The 25,111-nt window shown below is 38.9% G+C and overlaps 1 long non-coding RNA gene across 1 annotated transcript; it reads left to right on the plus strand.

Moving 5' to 3' along the window:
- Positions 1-5,480: 5,480 nt before the first annotated feature.
- LOC148127862 (uncharacterized) lies at positions 5,481-12,604 on the plus strand. Its single transcript, XR_015740653.1, has 3 exons — positions 5,481-5,537; positions 10,962-11,078; positions 12,540-12,604. It is a non-coding gene; the product is annotated as an uncharacterized LOC148127862 (long non-coding RNA).
- Positions 12,605-25,111: the final 12,507 nt, after the last annotated feature.

Genomic DNA, 25,111 nt, shown 5'->3' on the forward strand with positions numbered 1-25,111 from the left:
ACATGTTCCCTGAATAGATGCATGGTTGGATAGGATACCCCAAATGCAAAAAAAAAAAAAAAAAGCTGTTGGGTGAAAGCCGTTATATTTCTTCTAACATTATTTAATAACTTAAATATATTAAATACACAACAAAACCAATTAGTAATGCGGTAAATTTTCTTTCAACAGTTGTTGACAAGGTCCCTTTGCTAGATTAAGGGGGGGCGGAGTTTTGTCCTATGATCGGCTCCCAGTAAGCTTTAAAACCTTCTGACGGGCTTATTTCTATCAATATGTAATTTAATAGTGAGAGTAACTGTGGTTGATTTCATATTCGGGTAATCACATCACAGGTCTTGTCTTTTTTATATGTATCTTTGGTTTGTCGTTTTGAAAATCCCAAAAGGATGCACAATGAACATTTACTTTGTTGTAAAAATATTTTTTCTCTCAAACAGATAGAGTTGAATGAAGATTTGATGTACAACATGGCTCTGGCTTTTAAAATATTGCAAGCCGGGGTGGATGGAATTCACTGTTTTGAGTGCCGCTGGCAATATGGTTACTTTGTTACACCCAAGTGGACACATATGGAGAGCCTGTTTATCTTCATTAAGATTTATGAGAATTTATTGCAGGATAGAAGTTTTATTATTCTGCACTGGGCTATCCAATATGCAATCTTGTTAAAAATATCAGGACATGAATTGGATGGGTGACATCCTTTTACCTCTTCATAAATGGGCATTATGCTCATTTGCATCTGACAGTAACAAAATGAGCTCATTTTCCATTCTTTCAAACGGATACCTAAATAAAGACAGGATTATTGTATTGTAAAGATTCTGTCATGCAATCATTTTCATGCAAACCACCGTGTTGCATTTTAATTAAAAAAAATGATATACAAATTCGGTACTTAAAAAAGCAATAAGTCTTCGATCCATTATTTAGAGCCAACCTGGAAGAAACTACATTTGGCAGAGGGAGGAGCGAGATTAGATTTCTCTAATCTAATATCTAATCTAATCTAGTCTAATCTTCCATTTTTACTTTCTCAAAAGTATGTTTCATTTTATTTTTATGAAATTACATTTCAGCGGTTCATCAAATGCTTACTTTTATAGCATATTCTATTATATCAACAAATGACATCTACCGGAGAGCATGTGCCTTCATGTATTAATGATCATTGCAAGATTTCTAGCTCTAAGGGGATTTATTGTATTTTCTCTTCCTCCTTTTCATGACAATGGAATAGAATGAACAGAACAGGACAGAACAGTTCTTGATTCACCAAGTATGATTGGACATACAGGGAATTTGTCTCTGGTGCATAAGCTCTCAGTATATAGTACATACAGGCAACAAAGTGATAAATCATAAATCACACTATCATAAATCATGATACAACCAACAAAGTGATAGTCATTATACTAATAGGAGTAGATAATAGGAAAGGTGAGGATAATAGCAATGCAGCCCTACTGCATAGGTAAATATCCTTAGGCATAATGCAGTGCTGTGGGAATTAGGTGTTTAGGAAGGAGGGGGGGAGAATTATCTTTGTGTCCAGTTGTTTTGGTGCACAATGCTCCATAGTGACATCCTGAGAGGAAAAGTTGAAACAGTTTATGTCCAGGGTATTAGAGGGTCTACAGATATTTTCTCTGCCCTATTTGTGGTTTGGGCAGTATACAGGTCCTCAATGGAAGGCATCTAGAACAATGGTGCAGGCATCTCGGGCATGGGCTCAATGAAATGCAACCCTTTGTATGGTGTGCAAAGTCTAGTGTGAATTTTGAGCTGATAAAAATTGTACAGCTCCAAATTAATTTCCCCATTCATTCAGATTCCTTTTCTCTTCTGCTATGCAGTATATAAATATTGTGTATCTGCACTGAAATAATGTTTCCTGGAATGTCCTGATGTTATTTGCTAGTATCTTAGTGATCAGAGGGGAGCAGTTGAAAAAAAACCACTCAGAAATTCAGACAGAAAAGCATTAATCGGTGTAAACTTAAATTGCCAATCCAGTTAGTGGTCAAAGACCAACAAAGTCGAGGGGACTCAAACTGTAAAGAGCCAACAAGAGCAGGAAGGTTTCCCTGTTCAATGAGCTTTTAAAAAGAGAAGGGTCAGCTAAATTTTGCTTTTGTTCTTTTGTCTTTCATCACAGCAAGATGCCTCAACTTGAAGAAGAGGCAGAAATCAGAAGAAAATAGCCACCTAGGGAAATGTGGAGCTCGATACAAAATTGGATTCTTTTTAATATATATATTACGGGATGGTCTGAGCTGTTTCTTGCATCTTTGGTTCTATTTGGTTCTTCGGCATTGAGTTTGCGTCTCAGTGTGTGTTTGTGCATGGCAGATAACCATTCTATTCTGTTTAATTCTAAGAAAGTCAGTCCCAAAGTATCTTCAGTCCTCAATTAACTTCCTAATCTACCTAATAAGCAATTTGTATTGTATCTTCTTGTGAAATCAGTAGCCTCATTGTGGCAGAGAATTTAGCATACCATTATCAGGCCCATCCTGCAGTGGCAGAAAAGCAAGAGAAAAGAGGGAGGGGAGGAGGGAGCATAAGAAGGAAATTCCACAGCAAAGAATGGTGGTGCCAGTGATTAGACAAACTTCCCAGATTCTGGGAAGTGACCGTGATTGTGGGAAAAGGGCTTAGGGACTACTCCATCCTTGTACATTCACATGCAAGCACAGAACATGACCATTCACAAATACTGACAGGTTCTGCATTTTTGTCCAAACATTACCATTTTGTGTGATTCCCTCCCCCGCCCCCCCCCAAAAAAATCAATTTCTAAATTTCATTCAAAGAAGAGGAATATTTTAGTGAAACTAAATGCGCTTATATGTGTGTGTACATCTCTGGGTATGTATGTGACTCCTATTTTGAATGGGAAATAACTTCAGCAATCTGCAACCTTCTCAGCTTCCTATCCTTTCAGGAAAGCCCAAGGATAAAGTCATGTTTTGTTCTTTTTCAGATTAAGTGTGAACTTCTAAGGAGGCTGCAGTGGAATGGAGGGATATATAATTCAAAGAAACAACAGCATATATTGTGCCATTGCACAATAGTAGTAGTAGTACTACTAGTAGTAGTAATAAAATTTCTAAGTGCCCTGGAGTTTAACAAACCACGTCCCCTTTACATGAGAAAGAAACTATTAGGTTCCTGAAAAAGTTTTCTCGACCCACCAATTTTTTATTTGTTGGCAAGGACAACATGGAATGTAGCACCAAGCTGGTTTTGGATGATCCTTCCTATTGCGTTTAGCCTTTCCAGCAGACCGCAACAATTGTTCCGGCTACAACCTCATTTTGCTTTAGCTTAAATGTAACAGGGAAGAACTCCTTATGGATCAGAATAGCGAGGCATGGGTGGAAGGGTTCGTTGTTATTTCATGCTACATGACACTGATGAAACCCCATCTCAAACTAATGGATGATGTCTCCCAGCAGCTTAAAGTAGATGTTAAAGAAAATGGGGAAAGGCATCATATATTAAAGTGTTCAAGGGCTTAATCTCTCTTCCTCAGCAGAACCACTTCAGGAAAAGCCCCTTGATCTCCAAGCCTCAAACCTGATCCAGAAATATACTATGGCATGGTCCATGGTAGTAAATGCTACTGGAAAATCCAACATAACCAAGAGGGGTGAACTACCCTCATCCAGATCAGTAGTGGGATTCAAAAATTTTTACTACTGGTTCTGTGGGTGTGGCTTGGTGGGAGTGGCATGGCTTGGTGGGCGTGGCAGCAGTAGGATATTGTAAAATCTCCATTCCCTCCTCACCCACTAACCTGCTTTCCAGCTCTGTTCTCCAGTGCAGGGCAACAGAAGAAGACCCAGACGATCAGCTGGGACTCAGGAGGCAGATTGGGGGGGGGGCGCAGCCAGAGGTGGTATTTGCCAGTTCTCCGAACTACTCAGAATTTCCACTACCGGTTCCCCAGAACTGGTCAGAACCGGCTGAATACCACCTCTGATCCAGATCCCACTGTAGTTCATCCACCAGAGTGCTTCTCATCTCATGCCTAGACCTGGATCTAGTTCTAGTTGGAAGAGATCTGGATCATCCATTTAATCCAGAGCCCTTTGATCTTGCTGTCTCATTACTTTCTGTACAACCACCCCTAAGAAAGAAAGAAAGAAAGAAAGAAAGAAAGAAAGAAAGAAAGAGAGAGAGAGAGAGAGAGAGAAGAAAGAGGAGAGAGAGGAGAGGAGGAAGGAAGGAGGAAGGAAGAAAGAAAGAAAGAAAGAAAGAAAGAAAGAAAGAAAGAAAGAAAGAAAGAAAGAAAGAAAGAAAAAGAAAGAAAGAAAGAAAGAAAGAAAGAAAGAAAGAAAGAAAGAAAGAAAGATAGATTGCAGACAGGATGGCAATCACTTCCGATGGCCAGGTTGAGTGATGGCATCTTGTGGATGACATCTTGTGGAATACATCATGAAATCTTAGGATTCCAAATAAACCACACATTAGTGAACACTGCAAAATAAAGTATACATGTTAAACACTTTTAAAAGGAATGTTAGTTGTGAAATATGATGGTGTACAAATATTGTAAATAAATAGCTAAATGTGGCATAATTATTAGTTATTAAACTACAGTCTAACATGTCACCTAAAAACAAATAGAAAAGAATTTGTTGAGATAATAGACCAAGGAGTTTTTAATTCAAATCTTTCAGAGTTAGGTGTTAGGCCTGAGGTCATATCAGATATCTCTCTCCCTCTCCCCACAACCTACAAAAGTGTGGTAACACAGATCTGTCTTCATAAATAAGCCACTAAAATAATTCGTTAAGTGTTGCATAATTGTGTTAGATTGTTAAATATCTGACTACAGCCTCTAGATACTGCTTTCTAAATGTGCAAACCTGTGGTTTTATATATTTATTTGTTTTCTGAGAGATGTGTCTTTTGCCTTCCCGGTTCTGCAAGGGACTACTTAAGACTGCATAAAGAAAAATACCATTTAACACTAAAGCACATCTGGCTATAAGATCCAAGCTGCAAAAATCTATATAGCCATTAGATGAACTGGTATACCTATAGAAGAATTTGCATCTTACATTTGTAGAATAATATCTTGATGAAATCATGCACAATTACCCTACTTTTGGTGTGGGATGTAAGTAATGGCCAACGGCTTTCATATTGTTGCTCCAAAAATATATAGATTAAAAAAAACTGTATCTTTTTATTGTACTGCATTGCTCTGCTCATAAAATAGAATATCATACACACACTCTCTCACACATGCACAAACCTTTTTTGTATTTTTTGTTCAGTTCCATCAACTCTCAGGTTTATTTCCCACAAGTTTTACATTCTGGGAAGCCAACACAAACTTTCTATACACTCTATTTTTGAAGCCTCATCTGGTTTTGAGCTTATCTTGGCCAATTGCAAAACACATTTCCTTTACCCTGGTAATGACCTCTCCATAACAAAATACCTCTGGATCATATTAATCTGTTAGCAGAGAGTTATGAACTTTAAACAGATGCTTTAAAAACACAGTCCCAGCAGTTGTAAGTATTTTCAAAATTGACAAAGAAGCTAAATATTTGGACTATTTCAATAAGTGAATTGTTTTTGCTTCTATTATCTTCTCAGAAAATGCAAATTATTCATGTCATCACTATTTGTAATTATTACTAAAATAAGTAAACATGATACTATTATTGTTGTTCACACAGTCAGATGTTTAGGCTGGATCTGGCACTTTTATCCACCCATTGAATGGTGTTAAACTTATTGTCACAGAAGATAAGGTGTACCAAGTAAAGCTTCCTTTTGCAAATGACTTATGGGGATTTCTCAATGCTGATTGTGTTCAAGTAATGCTCTGGATGTTTGGGGGTTGCTAATACTAAGGCACCTAGTATTATTGGTAGTATCTTTGCTTTCTTTTGCCACAGTCATTCTACTTCTATTCGCAGGTGCTTATATTTTGTTATTTTTCTTCAGTTTTTTTTCTTCTTCTTCTATTTTGCTGTCTTCAGGTACTCCCACATCCACCATCCAGACATTTTTATATTTCCTATAGGCAATTGTTAAGACTGGGGCAGGTGACAGGAATTTGTCTATTTAAATTCTAAAGTCCCAGAGCACTTTAGCTTCTTCATATTCTATTCCTTTGTTTTGTGATCCCACCAGTTCTTGCTGGCAGGCAAATGGTATTTCTTACACACATTCCAATGCATCATTGTTGCTACTTTGTCGGGCTGTTGTTTGTAGTTAATCCATGCAATCTTCTCGCAGCAGTAACTACATGATACACTGTTTCTTCAATTTTTTTGCAGAGGCAGCACTTGCTGCCTGTTGCTATCTTCTCAATTGTGGCTTTGTATGGATTTATTCTTAAGGCATGGTCTTGTGCAGTCAGAATTAGTCCATCTCTTCCAAGATATATTTTATGTCTAACATTTATACTATCTTAATAAACTATCAAACAAACAAACAGGCTTTCCCAGGATTCCATAAGAACTTCATGATATACAAGAACTCAATGGAAGAAGACCTAACTGTTCACCTACCCAAATGGCAGCAATAGTCTTATTCTCTTCCTTTTTAGTTGCTTCTATAAGAACTTTCAGAATGCTAGAATTGAGACATCAATATTTCATGGCTTGAATGCCTCAGTGGTAATGTTGCAAATACCCAGAGCAAGAATTCCTATTGCAGGTTGAAAATAGTAGCTCCAGGTTTTATTCTTTCTCATTCTTCAGTACTCCTTAATATAGGAAGGTGAAGTAGGAACAGAGAAAAATGAAATATGCTGATATTGGAATACACAATAGGATTTTCCATCCATTACAGGTGGAGAGAAGGCAAAATCAACACAGCCCATTTTCAAAAGCAATGCTAGTATGTCAAGCCTATAGGGTTCCTTCCACATATTTTGCTAATAGCAGAAGAGAAGTTCAGCCCAAGGATTTGAATTTTAGGACGAGAGCATCTGCTTGATTATTAGTATGTTTTCTTAATTATTTCTTAACTTCACAGATCAACAAATAGTACCAATAAATGTAATGTCTTACTTATGCTTCTTTTTCTGTGGGCAAGTATGTGTTTGTGGGAGAGAAACAGAGAATATGAATAGCTTTTGTTTATATATATAATTGAAAATTATATCTGAGGTGTTTAGGATAAAATTTAACTGAGAAGTCATTGGTTTTATTTGGTTTCTGTCTCTTGTTTTGGCTGGCATCTTTAAAAATGGAGTTCAGAACAAATATGCTGAATAAATATAAGAAATCTTTGCACTTCAAACAGATTCTGACTTGGCATCCAAAACCATGCATTCGGAGGTGGCAGATGCTGCTAATTTATCAACCTTGCCTAGCTAACTTTGGCCAGATCTTTCTAAGGGGGAGCAGGAATTCAGAACTGTTTCTCCAGGCCTCAAACTGATTTTAATCAAGCATTGCCACGTTGTGGATTTTTCTCTTTCTCTCTCTCCCTCCCTCCCTCTCTCTCTCTCTTTCCAGAAAATCCATTGTATCCTTCTAAAATGCACTATTTAAAAGAAACTTTTCCTAAAAGCATGTATCCTCATAAGGGCTCATTAAAAAAAAAATGTAGACTTACAACACAATCCCATGCATGAAAAAAAAGTCTCCATTCTATGGAGCTATCTCCTAAATTTGCTTAAGATTGTTGCCTTTGAAAGTAGCCCTTGACTTATGGCCTGGAAAATTCATCATGAAGTGATGTGTTTGTTAAGTATTAATCCCTTGACCACACCTGATTTTTAACAATCTTTGTTCTGCCCTTGTTAAACAAATCACCAGGGTCATTAAGTGAGATGTCATATGACTGCAACGTGAGACTTTCCCTATCAGCTTCCCAATTGATTTTTGCTTGTTGGAAGTTGGCTGGGAAGGTAGCAAATGCTAATCATGTGACCTTAGGGGTACTGCAGTTAAATCAGGGGTGGCAACCTGGCAACCTGCGGGCTGGACGCACCACATGCAGGCCACGCCCACCCCAGTTCCGTGAAGGGAAAAAAAAATCACGAAATGTCACATGACGGCAATGTGACAGCACGAGTTTGACATCCATGTCTTCAATGATTATGAAGCACCCAAATCATGATCACATGACTGTGAGAATGCTGCGACAGTTGTAAGTGTGAGGACCAGTTGCAAGTGATTTTTCTGGCATAGTCACAACTTTGAACAGTCACTAAAAAAAAAGTCAAGAGCTACCTGTATGTTCCAGAAGCAGGTTTAATTATTCTAATACCTAATTCATCCAAGTAGTTGTCTCTTTTGCTGTAACCAAGAGTAGTAAAGCTAACCAGCCAAGCTAAATGAAAGGGATCAGTTCAAGCAAGAATTACTTCCTATTCTAATACTTTGATCCATCAGTAAATGACTCTTCTCTATCTGGAGCTTCAATAAGCTCTCAGGTAACTGACTGATAAGCCAGCTCAAAACTTGCATCCAACTTGGAACTAGGACCCAGCAAGACAGTAACTGAGTTCACAGAAAGGAAAGGGGTAATTGCTTTCTTGAAAAAAAACATGATTAGATCACAGTTATGCTTCCATTAGTCTCCTCCAGAGATGGGATTCAGCAGGTTCTGACCAGTTCTGGAGAACCGCTAGCAGAAATTTTGAGTAGTTCAGAGAACCGGCAAATACCACCTCTGACTGGCCCCGCCCCCATCTCTTCTCTGCCTCCCGAGTTCCAGCTGATTGGCTGGATCGTCTTTTATTGCCCTGCACAGGAGAATGGAGCTGGAAAGCGGGTTATTGGGGTGGGGAGGGAATGTGATTTTGCAGTCACCTTCCCCCTGGAGTGGGGAGGAAATGGGCTTTTAGAGTATCCTTCCCCTGCCACACCCACCAAACCCACACCATGCCCACCAAACCATGCCCACAGAACCGGTAGTAAGACAATTTGAATCCCACCACTGGTCTCCTCCTGTTTTGTAGGTATGTAATAGCATGAAGAAATTAACTCTGGTGATAAGAGGGTGAGCTGGGCATGTAAAAAAAAAAGGAGAGGAAGCATAGGAAATATTTCAGAAGGGACTTTCCTGGTTTTCTGGAGGCAAAAAAAAGAAAGAAGGGAAGACATTCTTGCAAGATTCTGTTAATGTAACCTTATAGTAAAGATAAGTTGAGGCTACTCTTTGTGCTTCTTGTCTGGACCACCTTCCCAGGCAAACAAAGTGTCACTTTTCTTACACCACCAGTATCAAATAGCAAAATATCCTGAGGACACCTCTAGATAGGCGAAGCAATGGGATCGCCACTCTCCCAGATGTGAAACTCACTCCAACCTCCTGCTACCATTTCTTATAGCATGAAGGAATGACACTTAAATTGGTTTTACTCATGCAGCCAGTTCCTTGGGCCCATTACAGACTGTGATGGGAAAGACAACTTGGGGGAGGTAGAAGTTTGCCACCTACCTTTCCAACCCTAAAGTTAGAGAACCAATTCCGTCATCAGGCAGAGGATAAAAATAAATAAACGCCACCCCCATAACTCCTTAGGACTTTGCCATCCTTCCTGCTAACGCTTGTAGATAGCCTAAAAGGATAATAAATTCTCTGGTATATTACTAGTGTTTACTGCATTTTGACTTTCAAAAGGGAGTTTTGAGTCCGTTTTTTCTGACTCAAGCACCACATTAATATGATCAGACCGTACTCTAATGGTAGGGGGTGGGGGTATGGGGAGGAATTGCAATTTGCTCTTCTGCCTTAAGCAGCAAAATGTCTGTCTCCAAGGGCATCAGCTCTCCTTCATAGTTTAATGGAGCATATTCCCAATTAAGCATGCATAGGATTACATTATAAGGCTAAGAATGTTTACAGAGAAGTAAATCTTATCCCACTGTGTTCACTGGAGCTCATACCCGATGGCTGCCCCCATAGGATTGCAGCTTGATATTTGTATCATAATACAAATATCTAACACATCTATCCTTCCTGAGGAAAAAAAAATACACAATTTTATTGCAGTATTAAAACTCCATTGGAGTTCTTGGCAGACAGTGTATTCCACATTGGTTTGCCACAATCGAGTTTTACATCAAAACATCTGGCGCAAATATTACTTGAAATGACTCAAACGACAAACTATTACACGCAGTATACATTTGAAATACATTATTGTGTTATGCAGGGAGCCCCCCAGGTAATTACCAGAGTCACAGGGAAGCCCACATCCCCAAGATAGACTTCTTCTTCCTGAGTTGGTTTGATCCACTGTTTCCCCTATTTCTTTTTCATGTCTTGACAGCTTAAATTAAGATAGAATTGACAAAGATGTATTGATGAATTATTCATGGTATAAAGATTTCCAAAAAGCCTGGCCTCACACAGCAGCTTGTCAAGAACTAGGCAGCACCTTAACTTCTAAATAACATCTTCCTCTAATAGTTTTATATCAACATCTAAGTGTAGTGAAGATGTCTCTTTTTGATTATCTTTCCTTGCGTGAGAATGTTTTACATTGGCTTCAGCAAGGTAGCTATATAAGATGGTAAGCTTTGTACAATACTAGAAATATTTCTCAGAAATCTTGGTGATCCAGTCAGGAATACCACTACCATGTCCAGTTATTTCTTCTCATTTTGCAAGTCCTGCAATAAACTTGCTCAGTACATCCAATTAATAACCGACTTGAAGCTGAGGACAGAATGCTGACTGAGTTGCTTGCTTTGCATGTGTTCAGTCCAGTGATCTCCAGCTAGGCCTGAGAAACATCAGTGGGATTTTATGAATGCTCAGAGAGCCATGACAATATGTATGAGCTTCACAGCTCAAGAGTCTGACTTTCTATAAGCAGCTTCTCATGCTGCAATATCAAGAAAAAGGAGAGGACTTTAAAAGTTCATCCTGAGGTCAAAAAATTGGGAAGTTCAGGCTTCTATTTTCCTCCAGCTTTTCACTTTCTTTCCTTTTATGTTGTTTGCATCTGATTTGCATTTCAGCATATTCTAAACATCTTGCAAATAGAAGAGCTGCTTCTGTTCAAGGCCTTCAGTCGATTATGGAGAAAACGCCATTGGGGTTATTACTGCAAGTCTTACTACACCAGCCTAAAATCTGTATGTGCATTTGTCTATCTGCGTGTGTGTTTGTGCCTGCATGTGCACACCACTTTACATATAACTTTTAAAATGTATTTGAAGAGAAGTCAATAAGTTATTAAAATTGTTTATACCTGTGGGGAAGTAATTTTGTTATACTTTTAAAAACTATATTCTTTTTTTTCCCTACTGTTTCAATTTTCTTTGTATTTTCTGCTCCTTCTATTTTTTTATTTTGAATTAGTTTTTATTATTATCATTATAACTTGTAATACAAATTTATTAGAGGGTTCGAGTTAGGTGTTGTATGTTCATTTCAGTGGGTCCTGGAGGTGATATTAGCAGGTTCTGACCAGTTCTGGAGAACCGGTAGCTCAAATTTTGAATAGTTCAGAGAACCGGCAAATCCCACCTCTGACTGGAGATTTTACAGTATCCTTCCTCTGCCACACCCACCAAGCCACACCCACAGAACCATTAGTAAAAATTTTGAATCCCACCATTGGTGGGTTCATAGATGGGTTAAAGTGGGCTAAAATAGCTAAATTTGGGTGAAATCAAAGCCAATGAGAGAATGGGAAAATTAGAGCCAAGAGTAAGGCATTTGAACATAGTTTATTATATTGTTACCAATGCTGAATGATTTCTGTATTAATAGGAAGGATGAATCAAAGACTGAATTTTAATAACTTGTCACAGGCAAAATTGCCAGCTTGAACGCTCCAACACAGATACTTTTTCTCCCATGCATTCTTCATTATTATTATTTTTTGCACTCTTCTCTCTGGAATGAGCTTAGGGAACAGATGTACATTCTGGGAATTTTTCCAGGAGAGGTTCCCACATGCATCAGATGCTTTCAGCGTTGGCAGTCAGCACTCTAGTGTCCATAGCAAGGCTGTCAGGAGCATCAGTGATGAACTTCGGATGTATCTGGTCAATGGCCAAGAAGATTCATCTGGAAAGTGGTGAACAGTGCCTGCTTTCATCAATAAGGTTTAAAGGACTTTCTTATCAGGCACTTTGACTTATCATTGGGATGTTCATTGCTGAGAAACTGTGATTAAAAATGCTGATCAGTACAGTTTGAGCTTTGAAGTTCTTCCACCGTTCTCTTGTGAACAATAGTGCATGAATGTGTGGGATCTGGAGATTGAAACCTCTCCTCCAGCCAGATGTTCTCCTTAATGTTTTTAAAACTGTGGTACAATGTAAGGTTACCATATCTCAATTAAAAAGACAGCATGTCTTGAAATGGGGTTGTTTATGTAATGGGCTGCATGTAGCACCCCTTGCGATATGTGAAATTACAAATGGCTCATTAAGTCCGTGATGGGTGCTTTGGTGGGTCCCTGAAGAGCTAGCTGTACCCGAAGCAGTGTTTCTTAATCAAAAGTCGTCTTTGCTAAACTGGTATTGATTTTACAAAACCCCAACTCTCTGCTACTTAAATGTGTGCAACTCTCTCTTTTCTAATAGCATGCCATTGCCTGCTGTCGCACCATTGTGAAACGTTTTCCATGTTTACTTTCTGCTATGAAAAGGTAGGGTTTTTAAAAAATGAAAAGTGGCAAATGCAATCAATAAGAAGAGTAACAGTTATAATGCTGGGTATGTTTCTTTATGGCTTGATTGAGAACATGACCAGAGAAATATCTCTGAAAGCCTAAAGATGAGTGTAGAAGGCAGGGTATTCTTTACCATTTAATGAGGGGTCAACTCATTCTCCAAAGCACCTGAGGGCAGGACAAGAAGCAATGGATGGAAAAGGAGAGAGGCAACCTAGAACTAAGAAGAAATTTCCTGACAACTAGAACAATTAATCAGTAAATCGACTTGCTTCCAGAAGTTGAGGGTGCTCCAACCTTAAAAACTGGAGGTTTTTAAGAAGAAATTGGGCAATCTTGTCAGCACCAATTGTTTTTAAGTGCTTGCCTAGGTCTTTAGGCACAGCACCCAGTGTCCCGAGTACCACTGGAACCACCTGCACTGGTTTCTATGCCAGAGTCTCTGCAGTTCGATTCTCAAGTCCTGATACCTGGTGATTTTTTCAAGTTGTATCTAGTTGATTCTGCTGTCACCAGGTATGGCAATGTTGACAATCCACACTTTTTTCTTCTCCACCTTCATGATATCCAGGGTGTTGTGTTCCAAAACTTTATCAGTCTGTATTCAGAAGCCCCACAGTAGTTTTGCATGCTCATTTTCGACCACTTTTTCAGGCTTATGATCCCACAAATTCTTTGCTACAGGCAGATGGTAGTGGTGACACAAGTTCCAGTGGACCATCTGAGAGACTGTGTTGTGATGTTTATTATGATTAATATGATTATTATGATTATTATTATGATTTTAACAGCCTATGCAGCCCATTCAGATTTTTGCTTCCAGTGCAAGAAACAGAAAAATCTTCGTTTGCAAAATTCTATCTCCTCCTTTTTCTGAAAGCAAGTGGGGGCACACGTTGCTTTTTATATGTTAAGTATAAAATAATCGGATGGAAATGAATGCAAATACAGTTTTGCAAACTCAAGTTTATTTGGGAAACTGACATTTGATGTGTTAAAATATATATAAATATAAGGATAATGATCCCTAGCCTGCTGTGCCAAAAGGAAGAAGTTCAGTGGTAGAGGTAATACATTCAAGCTATTACTGGAATGAAAACTGATAACACAATTTTGGCTGGTGTGCTAAATGTATCCTTTGCTTGAGGCATGCAAGGCATTTGACTGTTTTAATTTACTTCTGGATTATTCCAATGTGTATATTTGATAAGTGTTCAGAAAGTGCAGCTCAGCCAAAATACTGTGGCCAGAAAGTTGCTCATTACAGGGAACAGGTGACCTTCTTGTTTCAATTCCTGACTATTGGTCTTTTCCCAAGCTTAGTCTTTGTTTTGATTCCAGTTTTGACTTCGAAAGCCCTAGAAATGCTTGGAATTGGAGTAGCTGATGGTTTTCTTTTTCCAGGAGGAGCTGGTCCAGCCATTATGTGCTTTTGAATTTCCTTGGCATTTTACCAATCTTAGAGGGGCCCTTGGCAGTAAAGTGAGGGTAGGATCATATCAAATTTGCTTTTCAGGTGTTCATCGCAACTGCCAGAGATTATTTCTATACTATCTGGAGATGATTTTGTGCTCTTTCTGATTTTTATAACCCAAGATGGTAGGCCAAAATCATTGCAACATCCTATGTGATCATGCAAAAGCAGTTTGGAATAGAATCCAAGTTAAACGGCTTCAAAATGGTATTGGACAAACGTAGAAGAGCAGGGGTGGGATACGACAGGGTTAACTACCGGTTCGGGATTTACGAGCTTCCCTGCACACTGGGAGCTGCGTGCCTGTAAATCATCATTAGCACATCATCAGCACGCTGCCGAGAAGGAGCCTTTGAAACAGCCCTCTTTTCTTGTTTTTTTAACTGCAGTTGGGCCTTGTTCAGCAGTAGAAAAATCAGGAAATAAAGGTCAGGTAAGAGCCCGGGTGGGTGGGTGGGCAAAAAACATCAGCAGACATAGAACTGGTTCTATGTCTCCTGCTCTTCAGAGCTACCGGTTCTACAGAGGTGAACAGAACCGGTAGAAACCCACCCCTGTATAAGAGGGTCTATTAACAGCTACTGTTCTCAGCAGCTACACGAGGCAATGTTCTCCTGAAATGTGTCTTGAACATTCTGAGAAGTCTTCTTTCTCTGAAAAAGAAATATCTGTTTCTGTATCTTACTGTCTTACCAGTGATCTTGAGCTTACTTTATAAGAGGAGAAAGCTTAGGGACTGATGCTGCTGCTAGGGCTGTTTCTCCCCCTCCCCCCCATTTTTTTTTTTAATCATTTGGAAGGAGTCCGCATAGTTTTCAGTCCTATGGAAATTCTTCCCTTGGGATTTAATGGAAGGCAAGAAAGCTAGAGTGAATATACACCACTGAGAGATGCTTGAACAAAGAAGGGCAGGAGATCCAGCCATGGCTCATGACCACCCAACTCACTAACCAAGTGTAGGGACATGACACCTCATCCGTGAGAATTTCATTAATCATATTTTCTCCTTGAAAGGAATTCTCAAAAATAAATTCTCCTTTATCAGATTCTGTGTGATTTGGGGGACTAAAGTTCAAGAGAATTTATCTGCATGAGTCTGCATGAGTCTAGCCCAAGGGAATCTCTGGATTTCAGTTACTGAAGCAGACAATAAAGAAGAATGGAACTATCTCCAAAAAGGTGTTGGACAAAATAATGAAAACAGCCATAAACTATGCCCTTTTATACATGTGCGTGATGTTACAATGTACATGCAATAGAGTCAGGGGTTGGGTTGGTTTACAAAAGCAGCAATTCTGTTTGTGTTGTTCTACTTCCCCTTGAGTACCTTGTCAACTTCGAAACAACTTTGGCCAAAGCCACATTTCCTTCCCTTTTGTTTCTTAGTTGCCACTCTTGGGGGGGGGAGGGGGGAGTTAGAAAGGTCTAGAATGCGGTGCCTGAGTCCACTAGACAAAACATCGACCAGACGCAGTGTGTGAACCAAGTTCATGGCAATAGCAATAGCACATAGACTAATATACTGCTTCACAGTGCTTTATAGCCTTCTCTAACGGGTTTACAGAGTGAGCATATTGCCCCAACAATCTGGGTCTTCATTATACTGACCTCAGAAGGATGGAAGGCTGAGTCAACTGTGAACATGAGATTTGAACTGCCAAATTGCAGGCAGCTGGCAGGCAGCAGAAGTAGCCTGCAGTACTGCACTCTAACCACTGCACTATCTTGGCTCAATGAACATCTGCTAATACCGAGGGGGAGTTACTGCTGGACTGATTGGTTAATGTGATCCAAGACACCTGAGGGGGTGGGAGGGAAGTTTCTATTATTTTTATTACTCTGAAGCATGGGAATTACCTTTCTAAGTACCAATACGATGTACTCAATAAAAGGTCTTTCAAGCCTGAATGGAGCTTCCAAGTCCTGATTCAATTGGGTTCATTGTTTGGAACCATGGCATACATTCTCTATAGCTGCTGTGGAAACTTATCTTTCTTGTATTCTTACAGGAATTTTGAAATGTCCAATTGGTCTCAGTTGGAAGCAAGAGATACACCTATATGTCCCCTTCACCTGACCTGACAGAGATGCTTTTTTCTTACGAATCTGCAGTATTTTTCATCCTCTTATTTTCTCCCTGTCCTACACTAATTGATTAGCCTTTAGTTCATCTATACCTACTGAAAAATACAACTGTGGTATTTTTTAATAGTAATCGTTAGGAATATGAGTCACCTAACAGGTATTTGGGTTAGAAATATATAAACCAGGATAGACATTTTAAAACTGTCTCTTTAAGAGCATGCTAAAAACTGCAATTGGGTGAGGTTATTCAAATGGCCATAAGATGGAGCCAGAAACCTGGTTTGTCTTAGTCTGAGCCTCAGAAGAGAGTGTATCTCTGTTTCCTTCTGTTGGAAAGTATTGCCGTTGCTCCATTTTTCCTAATTGACTGATATTTTCTGGATTTAATGTAAGTCTGTTACTGAACTGTTTTTTGACACTGGACTTTGATATTTGAATTATCCCTGGATTGAAAACTGACTGATTTAAGTTGTGAATGACTTTGGATTGCTTATTTTGGACTTTGCTTAACGTTTCTGGAAGTAAAAACCCACATTTACTGTACAGTGTATCTGTGTGCTCTGTGTGTATTATTCCAACACTACTCTCTATACGTCTCCCTGTATGCGCTCATTCTCCTAACGGGGAATTACCTCAACAGTAATGACCCTCCTGTGGGTTTTAACACACCAAAGAGTTAAGCAGATCATTTAAGAAATCAGAAAATATAGCTTTTTTCTAATGCTACTAAAAACTTAGTGGTAGTCTTGGGGAGATGAATGACTAAAAAATAAAGGAAGTAGCAAAATGCACTGACTAATGAGTTGTGCTGAATTGCTGAAGTCTTTAATCAATTCTTTTCAATCAAGGTCTTGATATGATTAAAGCATGAAAGGAAAGTCCCCCTTAAAGCTGGCAACCAAGAGCAAAACATTTTCCTGTTGTTCATATTTTGTAAATTAAACTTGATTTGAGAATGTAATATTGTGTAAATAAAATCTTCAGGGAGGAATAATAGAAACATTCAGCTTGCAGTTATGAAATCAAATTGAACAAAGGGCAATCTCAGCTACCCTCCCTTTGAACAGTTTCCAACTGATATAGTCAATGTGTGGATTTGCAAAGGGAAAATGTGAGGAAAAACATAGCTTGCCCAGTCATTTCTGTGTTTCTTAATTTTTAAAGAATCCTCTAAAAATGGTGAACAAACCATAAAATTAGTTTTGAACTTTGCTTTGTAGTTGTTGATCATGAAAGTATTAAATGTCAGTGAGATTGTCAATGAAGGCTACAAAAGTGTGAAATGACCTTGAAAAATGTGTCTCATTTGATGGACGGCCCAAAGGGAAAACTGGTGGGCACACTCAAGATGTCAGTGGAGCTCTCAGATAGATGCATCACTAGATAAAACATATTTGTTAATTCTCAGAGCATAAATGGAATAGAAGTCTTGATCTTGGAGCATTTTGATCCCCCTCTCAATATAGCTTTCATGTTTTTATCATGTAACTCTTTGCTTTATGCTGGGACATTTGATTGGGAGGGGATGACAACAAAGGTCTGGGTTCCCATTTAGAAAAGAAAAAGAAAAAGTAGAGCAGCTCATGATGTGTTGCTTGAGTCAAAGGAGAAAGTGGCTCACATTCTGCTCCCTTCTGTACAAACTGAAGCTGATTGGACAAAGAGTTGAACATTATTCCCATATGGATGATGCCATAACTACCTCTGCTGTAGGCAACACAGGATTGATTCTAGGCAAGGGCCGTGGTGCATTCTGTCCAGTCCTCAGATAAAGGGAGCTATTTAATGGACGTCAGGATATTGCTGCTGTCCCAATGTATATGCCACTTGAATTTTATTTTATTTTATTTTAGTTTAGTTTAGTTTATTTTTTATTTTATTTATTTTTTATTTTATTTTATTTTATTTTATTTTATTTATTTTATTTTTGTCAATTGCTGACAAGATAATAGGTATAAGTAAAAACATAGTTATGAATACATATAAGAAAAATAAAAAATAAAAGAAACAATAGGACAGGGACGGTAGGCACGTTAATGTGCTTATGCATGCCCCCTTAGGAAAGGGGTGAGGTCAATAGTAGACAGTCTAAGGTTAAAGTTTTGGTGGTTTGGGGAAGAAACCACAAAGTCAGGTAGAGTATTCCAGACATTGACCACTCTGTTGCTGAAGTCATATTTCCTGCAATCAAGTTTGATGCGATTAACCTTGAGTTTGTATCTATTGTGTGCTCTTGTGTAGTTATGGTTGAAGCTGAAGTATTCATTGACAGGTAGGACATTGCAATGTATGATTTTATATACTATACTTAGATCAGACAGAAGGCAGCATAATTCAAGGTTTTCTAGGTCTAGAATTTCAAGTCCAGTGGCATAAGGTATTCTGCAACGAGTAGAGGAGCGGAGAACTCTTCTTGTGAAATATTTCTGGACTTTCTCAACTGTGTTAATATCAGATACGTAATGTCATTCTGCTGAATGGCAGCCAGAAAAACTGAGCACTTAACAGAAACCTTTTGGTGCCAAGAACCTTCCATCTGAAAGCAGCTAGAATTTGTTGGAAAACCTGTACGGCATTGTAGAATAAGTAGACTGACTGTATCTCTTCTGATACTGCCCTTTCAGCAAGGCTGATGAAGATATGCCCTGATTTGGTGCCCCTCCAAAATCACACGCTCCTTGGGGCTTTTTGTTCAGCAGTGCCAGTCAATACACAAAGACACAGAGAAAAACGGGGCCACCAATCCAGCCCTGAGTACATCTTTTTGCATGATGATATTCTCAAGCTCAAGGGGAAAGAATGGAACTGGGTAGAGAGCAAGAAGGAGGAGGATATTTAAAATCTAGGTTTGGGTACATAAACAAATTCTTGTTGCAATGTTAAATAGCAGCTGAGCATTTTTATGAGAGGAAGTTCAAACCAGTTGGCTGTTCTGAATGCACAATCAGCCTAAAGGAAAGCTGTAATCACAGAAGGATGCATGCTAGAGGTATTTATCAGTGCAGCCCTTGCCTTGGCAGTTAATTAATGACTCACTGGCTCTTAGGTAGTTGCATGCAGAGAGAGCCTGATGAAGACGTGCCTGCAATATGATGAAGGGTGGAGATCCAAGATTCTTTTTAAGACTCTTTCAGGATTGTTCGTTGTCCTCCTTTTTATAGGCTCCATAAAATGGTAGCTGTTTTAACTTTCTCACAGAATTTGGCCTATGGTGATGGGAGAAATGTCCAAACTCTATTCATAGATGAGTCTTTTTACAGAAATCCACTTCATGGTAGACATCTTGGCAAAGGCTTTGATCATGAAAGCCAGTTGGAAGCTTTGCACAACACCTTGAAAGAGTCAGTCTTCTTGCAGGTGATGGAATGCTCAGGTTTGTGCTGGCAAAAAGGAGTGTGAAGAAGGGAAGCTCAAGAAGAAACTTATAAAGACTTTAAAGACTTATTTAAAAATCTTGGTTACTAAGAGCTAAATATTGTATGGACTACTGTATGGAAAGGCTTTGATCTGTTTATTTTTGTTTTGTTTTGTATTTTGGAAAAAAGGAAAAGGCATTTGGAAGAGCGCCTTAGGAGTTGAGACAACAATGCAGTGCGAACAGTTAATTCACTTTTTTTCCTACCATTTCTTCTTTTTGCAAATATTTTTCTTTGTAATTTTTCCCCGACCAGCAAACTTGAATGGTATCCTTTACTACATATGTGACACCCTAGTCACACTGACTTCTAGAATGGAAAGAGTTAAATACTGACTGGCCTTCTGTGGTGATGCAGTGATTAGAATGTAAGAATTCTCTCCTGACCAACTCAAGGTTGACTGAGCCTTCCATCCTTCTGAGGTAAAATAGGGACCCAGATTGTTGGGGCTAATATGCTGACTTTGTAAACCACTTAGAGAGTTCTGTCAAGTGCTATAGAGCAGCATATAAATGTCTAGGTGCTATTGCTATTTCCAGATTGCTGGATCCATCCAGAAATGTTTAGTCTCTGGACAAAGGATCTGAGACCACAGTAACATATGTGTGTTCCTAGACATGGGTGCACAGTCCAAAACCAAGAGCCGCAGAATCCATAGTGGGATCCAAACAATTAAAATGGTTATCATGACATTGCTGCGTATACAAAACAGGTGGCATCTTGATTGTAGGGATGTGGCCTCCATCTTGTGTTTTTTTTAAAATCTCTGCCCAGAAATTCTCCAAACAGCAAATTACATGTGATAAAAGTGAAAAACTATTAAATATGTGGCAGATGTGAAAAATGGTTAAATATCTGACAGGTGAGTAAACCCATTAATGGTATTTAATATTCTTAAATGAAAGTGTCCTAGAAATAAAATGGCATCGAATTTTGTTTCATTCTCAACTACAGCTCTTATTTTTGGAGAGTGGCATTGGTATGGTGGTCGAAGACATAATAAGGATGGTCTTCAGTCCAGAAAAAGCAGCGGCCCCTGAGGAAATGTGGTTCTCCCATATCTTGGTATGATACAGAAGCTGACCTAGACAAGGGCACTTTTCACCTCAGAGGCAGAAATGGAGGTCCGGAATGGGATTATAAAAGGAGTGCAAACCACTCCCCCACCCCGCCCATTCCCATGACTATACTCATTGCTCCCTTAGTTTGCGTCTATCCACCTGAGATCTGCACAAAGATGTTTGTTGCACTGATCTGGACTCAGATGTTCAGGGCTCGAATGGCATGGAAGGTCTCTGTGAGTTCAACTGACTGGGAGCAGTTGACAAGGTGACAGGGAAGATAAAGAGGCAGGCCTCTGGGAGCTAAGGGAGGCCTAGATAGAAAAGGATCCCTCAAGCAGAGAGTAAAAGAAAGCTTAGTCACTATTGCTATTCCATGAACCGGTAAGAAGGGACAGAAAGGGAGGGAGAGGAACAGAGTTTCTCTTTCACACACACACACAACACACACACACACACACAGAGAGGGAGGGAGGGAGAGAGAGAGAGAGGATGAAAAGGAGAGATTGATGGGGAATGATGGGGAACTAAAAAAGGAGAGGGCAATTCCAGAAATGGGCTGCAGGAGAGAAAGCTGTGGTGGAGGGGTGGGCAGAAGGAAAACAAAAAGCAGCTGAAAACTCTTTTTTGTTTTTCCGTTGGGATTCATTCTTCACAAATGACTGGAAATGTCAAGGTTGCCTTCCAAGAGATGTCTTGTATATACCTAATATACAGGATCAGATTGGAAATTCTTTCAGCCTAGGAAATTTGAGAAGTGTGCCACTTTGTGATAAAAGAGCAGGAAGCCCATCCTATTCTGAATCTCCTTTTGTATGCCTCACGGCATCTCTTCCCATTAGTACTTTATGACACATATCTGTGGAGCTCTTGTGAAAGGACACAGTGGGTCTCTGAGCTCAAATGAAACCTCTGTTTTCCTGATTCTGCTTATATTACAGTAATGCTGGGCTGTGTCTGAAAAATGATGGCTGTGTCAGAAAGTCCATTATAAACCTTTATGGTTGGAGGTTTATAACCTGGCAGTAGAAAAAACTATCGGAGTTCTCACACAATAATTTCTACTTGTGAACTGCAGAATTGCTATGCTTCTAAGCTGACAGACTGATATTTCAGTTGCTTTATTTAACCATGGAGGGACCAAGCAGTGAAGGGTAGAATATATAATTAACTATTTATCTCTATCTCTACCTCTGTCTATCATCCCTATCAATCAACTTTACATCTATCTATCTATCTATCTATCTATCTATCTATCTATCTATCTATCCTCTATCATCCATCCATCCATCATCATCATCATTATTATTACTATCTATCTATCTATCTATCTATCTATCTATCTATCTATCTATCTATCTCTGTTTTTATATTGTTGAAAACACCAAATGTGCTGCTTCATAGAATATCCAGTGAATATCCCTAATATCACACCCTGTAGTTTGGGAGACCTTAGAGTCAAAATCTGGAAACAACCAAAGGACTCTATGTTGAAGTACAGTATATTATTAACCTTCAATCAAAAGAACAACTATTAGTTCCCCTGCTTCTATTCCTCTTTGGGGAAAGTACTACCCAACAAAGTCAAATTTTCCCAGTCTACCAGAGCAGAAATCACTTAAGTAGCCCTATAGTTTCAGGCTGCTTCTTTTAAAATAATAGTAATTTTACTCATTTTTCTAGCTTTGACATGAATTTAATTCTGTTAGAATATGGATTCCAAATGCCAAAGAATCAATTTCTGCCCTCATCTGAAGAGGAATGGATACCCAGTTGCCCTCAGAATCCACTTTTCCTCAGTGAGAGCAGCCAGGAATAAGGAATTCTAGTTGTAACTAAAAGGCCACAGTGCCTGATCCTTTGCTCTATAGGGTGTGATCACCAGTGCAAATTGAGCATCATCAGAAATAAAAAAAAAAACCTGAAGGCATTTCACCCATCAAATAACTCATAAAATTGACCGGCTTACTGCTAATTGTCTAGTTTGTTGCAGAAGATGGTACTTTAACCAAAATGGAAAAGAAAGCATCACCTCGATATGAGCAAATTCTGGATGGATGGGTGAGTAGGTGCATAGATGGGATGGATGGATATTACATACTTGCATTTAATGCCTTGCCCAACGGTTTCCCAAATGATTGCATAACTCTGTGACCTTTTGGTATCTCTAATGCTCCAGTGGAAAGAAGACTATAGCATTAAGGGGGTAATGAGGAAGGCATCTGATTCCAAGGGGAAAAGGTTGACTCACTGCATAATCAGGCCACTTATACATTTGAAACCAATTTGGGATTGGCATTTATGTCCCTAATTAAACTGGCAAGAAATTCTTGCAGCTGGTAACATGCCAGACTAGCAGATTGCTAGGCTAAGAGCTAGGCCAAGAGTATGCCTTGGTTTGGGATGAAATTTCTAAGTCTGATAACTGGAATTTTGCATGAGAAAGATTTTGAAAGATGCTTGTTTCTCTTTTGGAATGTGAAAAGTGCAAAAAGGAACGGCTATTTGCCCTATGATGAGTACAGTGTAAAGTCTGACTGTCCAACTACTATGGAAGTCACATTTCATAAATGATAGGACAGATGTTTTAAGTAAAATATATGCTCCATCTCAACCACTGTAGTTAATGTTTTTCTTATAGAGAAATTGCCGCTTATAGTTAGATGATTCAATAGTATTCTAATTGCCCTGTTTTGTCCCTGGGGAGAAATATGTCTTTTCAATTGGTTATTAGGCCATGTGTATGGTGTACCTATTGGCAATGGTTGTGCCATTACTAACATTAAACATCTTTGCTTCCAAAATTATTCCAGTTTCAGAGTTTTCCATCAGTTTTTTTTTTTAAAAAAATGCAATTGTTCACAGGATTACTTAGCTACTCTGGCTGCCTATTCAAATGATGAAATATTCATCTAGGTGTTCCCCTCAGGTTCCCCTAAGAGACTTGGGGCAGGCAAAAAAAGGGATCACCCTGATGGTAATCTTCTCCTCCCTTTCCTTACATTCCTGTTGAATGACTGTGTTAAGACGAGTGGCTATAGAAACCATATGAATAAGTGGCAAAGGTGAAGAATTCTGGAGATGCACGCCTTAATATCTCAAAAGCATCAGGTAACGGAGCTTCCGGGTTGAGCCCTCCTCGCTAACAGATCATAGATCGCGACTGTCTGTGGCTATGGTCAGTGCTCTTTCGTTGGAGAGCCCCGATCATTGCGATTAGGGGCTGAAGCTGCCTTGGAGAGGCAGTGGAATAAGGGGAAGCCACCAGCCAGGTTGATGGGAGCCGTATCTCCCCTTCTGGGCTTGGTCTGAAGCGGTGGTCCAAAATGGCCACCCCAAAGAGGAGGACTCAGCTGGACTAAGATTTGTGCAGGAGTGAAGAAAGAGGTGGATAACATCTCAGCCAGGACAATTGGGTGAAACAACCAAACAAAAAGTACCCCGGGATTAAGGTAACATTGAACTTTTAAGAAAAGTAAAGTGAGCGGCAAAAATACAAAGGGACAGGGAAAAAAATAAGAAAATAATTTTGACAGCTAAGTGGGGCTTCGAACTGGGAAAGGAAGAAGCCGGAACTAAAGACTTAATTAAATTGGATTAAAATATTTTGGCAATAAACAGGCATAAAATAAAGCTGGACTTAAGATTGTCAAAAAATAATAATAATACAATTTACAAAATGGAGACTGGATTGCTTTGGAATATTGAGGTTCGAAAAACCCTAAATAATAAAATAGGGGGAAAAAGTGAAGACTTTGTATAACAGAGAGTGCCATCTTGTGGGCAAAAACTTAAATTCAAACAAAAGGGAAATCATCCTGTTACTTTATGAACTTGTGTTGATACAATGTTAAAGAAATATTGAAACAAAATAAGAATCTTAGAAAGTGAAAGCTGAACCAGAAAAAAGGAAGAAGCAAGGAAATACTGACTGCAGGATTGATTGATGTTTTTGGTATAGACCCTGGATTGGAACAATTGAGAACTTTAGAAAACTTGAAGAAGAAAGAAGGAAAGTAAAAGTGTTTTTTGTGGATTTCACCTATTATAAAATATAAGAGTGTGTAATGATGATATCTCTTTGGGAATTAAAAATGGAACTTAAAAATATGAGAGAATTACTACAGGAAAAAGGCAAATCACTTTGCTCTGTGTTAGAAGAAATGGAAATGACAATTGAAGAACAAAAAAAAAGAGCTTCAGAGAAGGAGGAGTCGGCTCAAGGAGAAGCCATCTTAAATAGACAATTAACACAAAGAACACTACAAAGATGAGGGGAAAGAAGGGAGGCTAAAAAGTTGAAATTTAAGAAGGCAATCAAAAAGGGGAATAAATGTGAAATCAGGAGAGGTAGAAAGATGCAGCAGAAAAGGGGAAAGGAAGATATCTAGAAAGAGAGGGATATAAACCGGAATGAGAAAATATATGGGAAAAAGAGGGGGAGGAG

The sequence above is a fragment of the Pseudonaja textilis genome, chromosome 1 (genome assembly GCF_049901715.1).
Source record: "Pseudonaja textilis isolate UNSWEBS1 chromosome 1, rPseTex1.2, whole genome shotgun sequence".
NCBI classification, from domain to species: domain Eukaryota; kingdom Metazoa; phylum Chordata; class Lepidosauria; order Squamata; family Elapidae; genus Pseudonaja; species Pseudonaja textilis.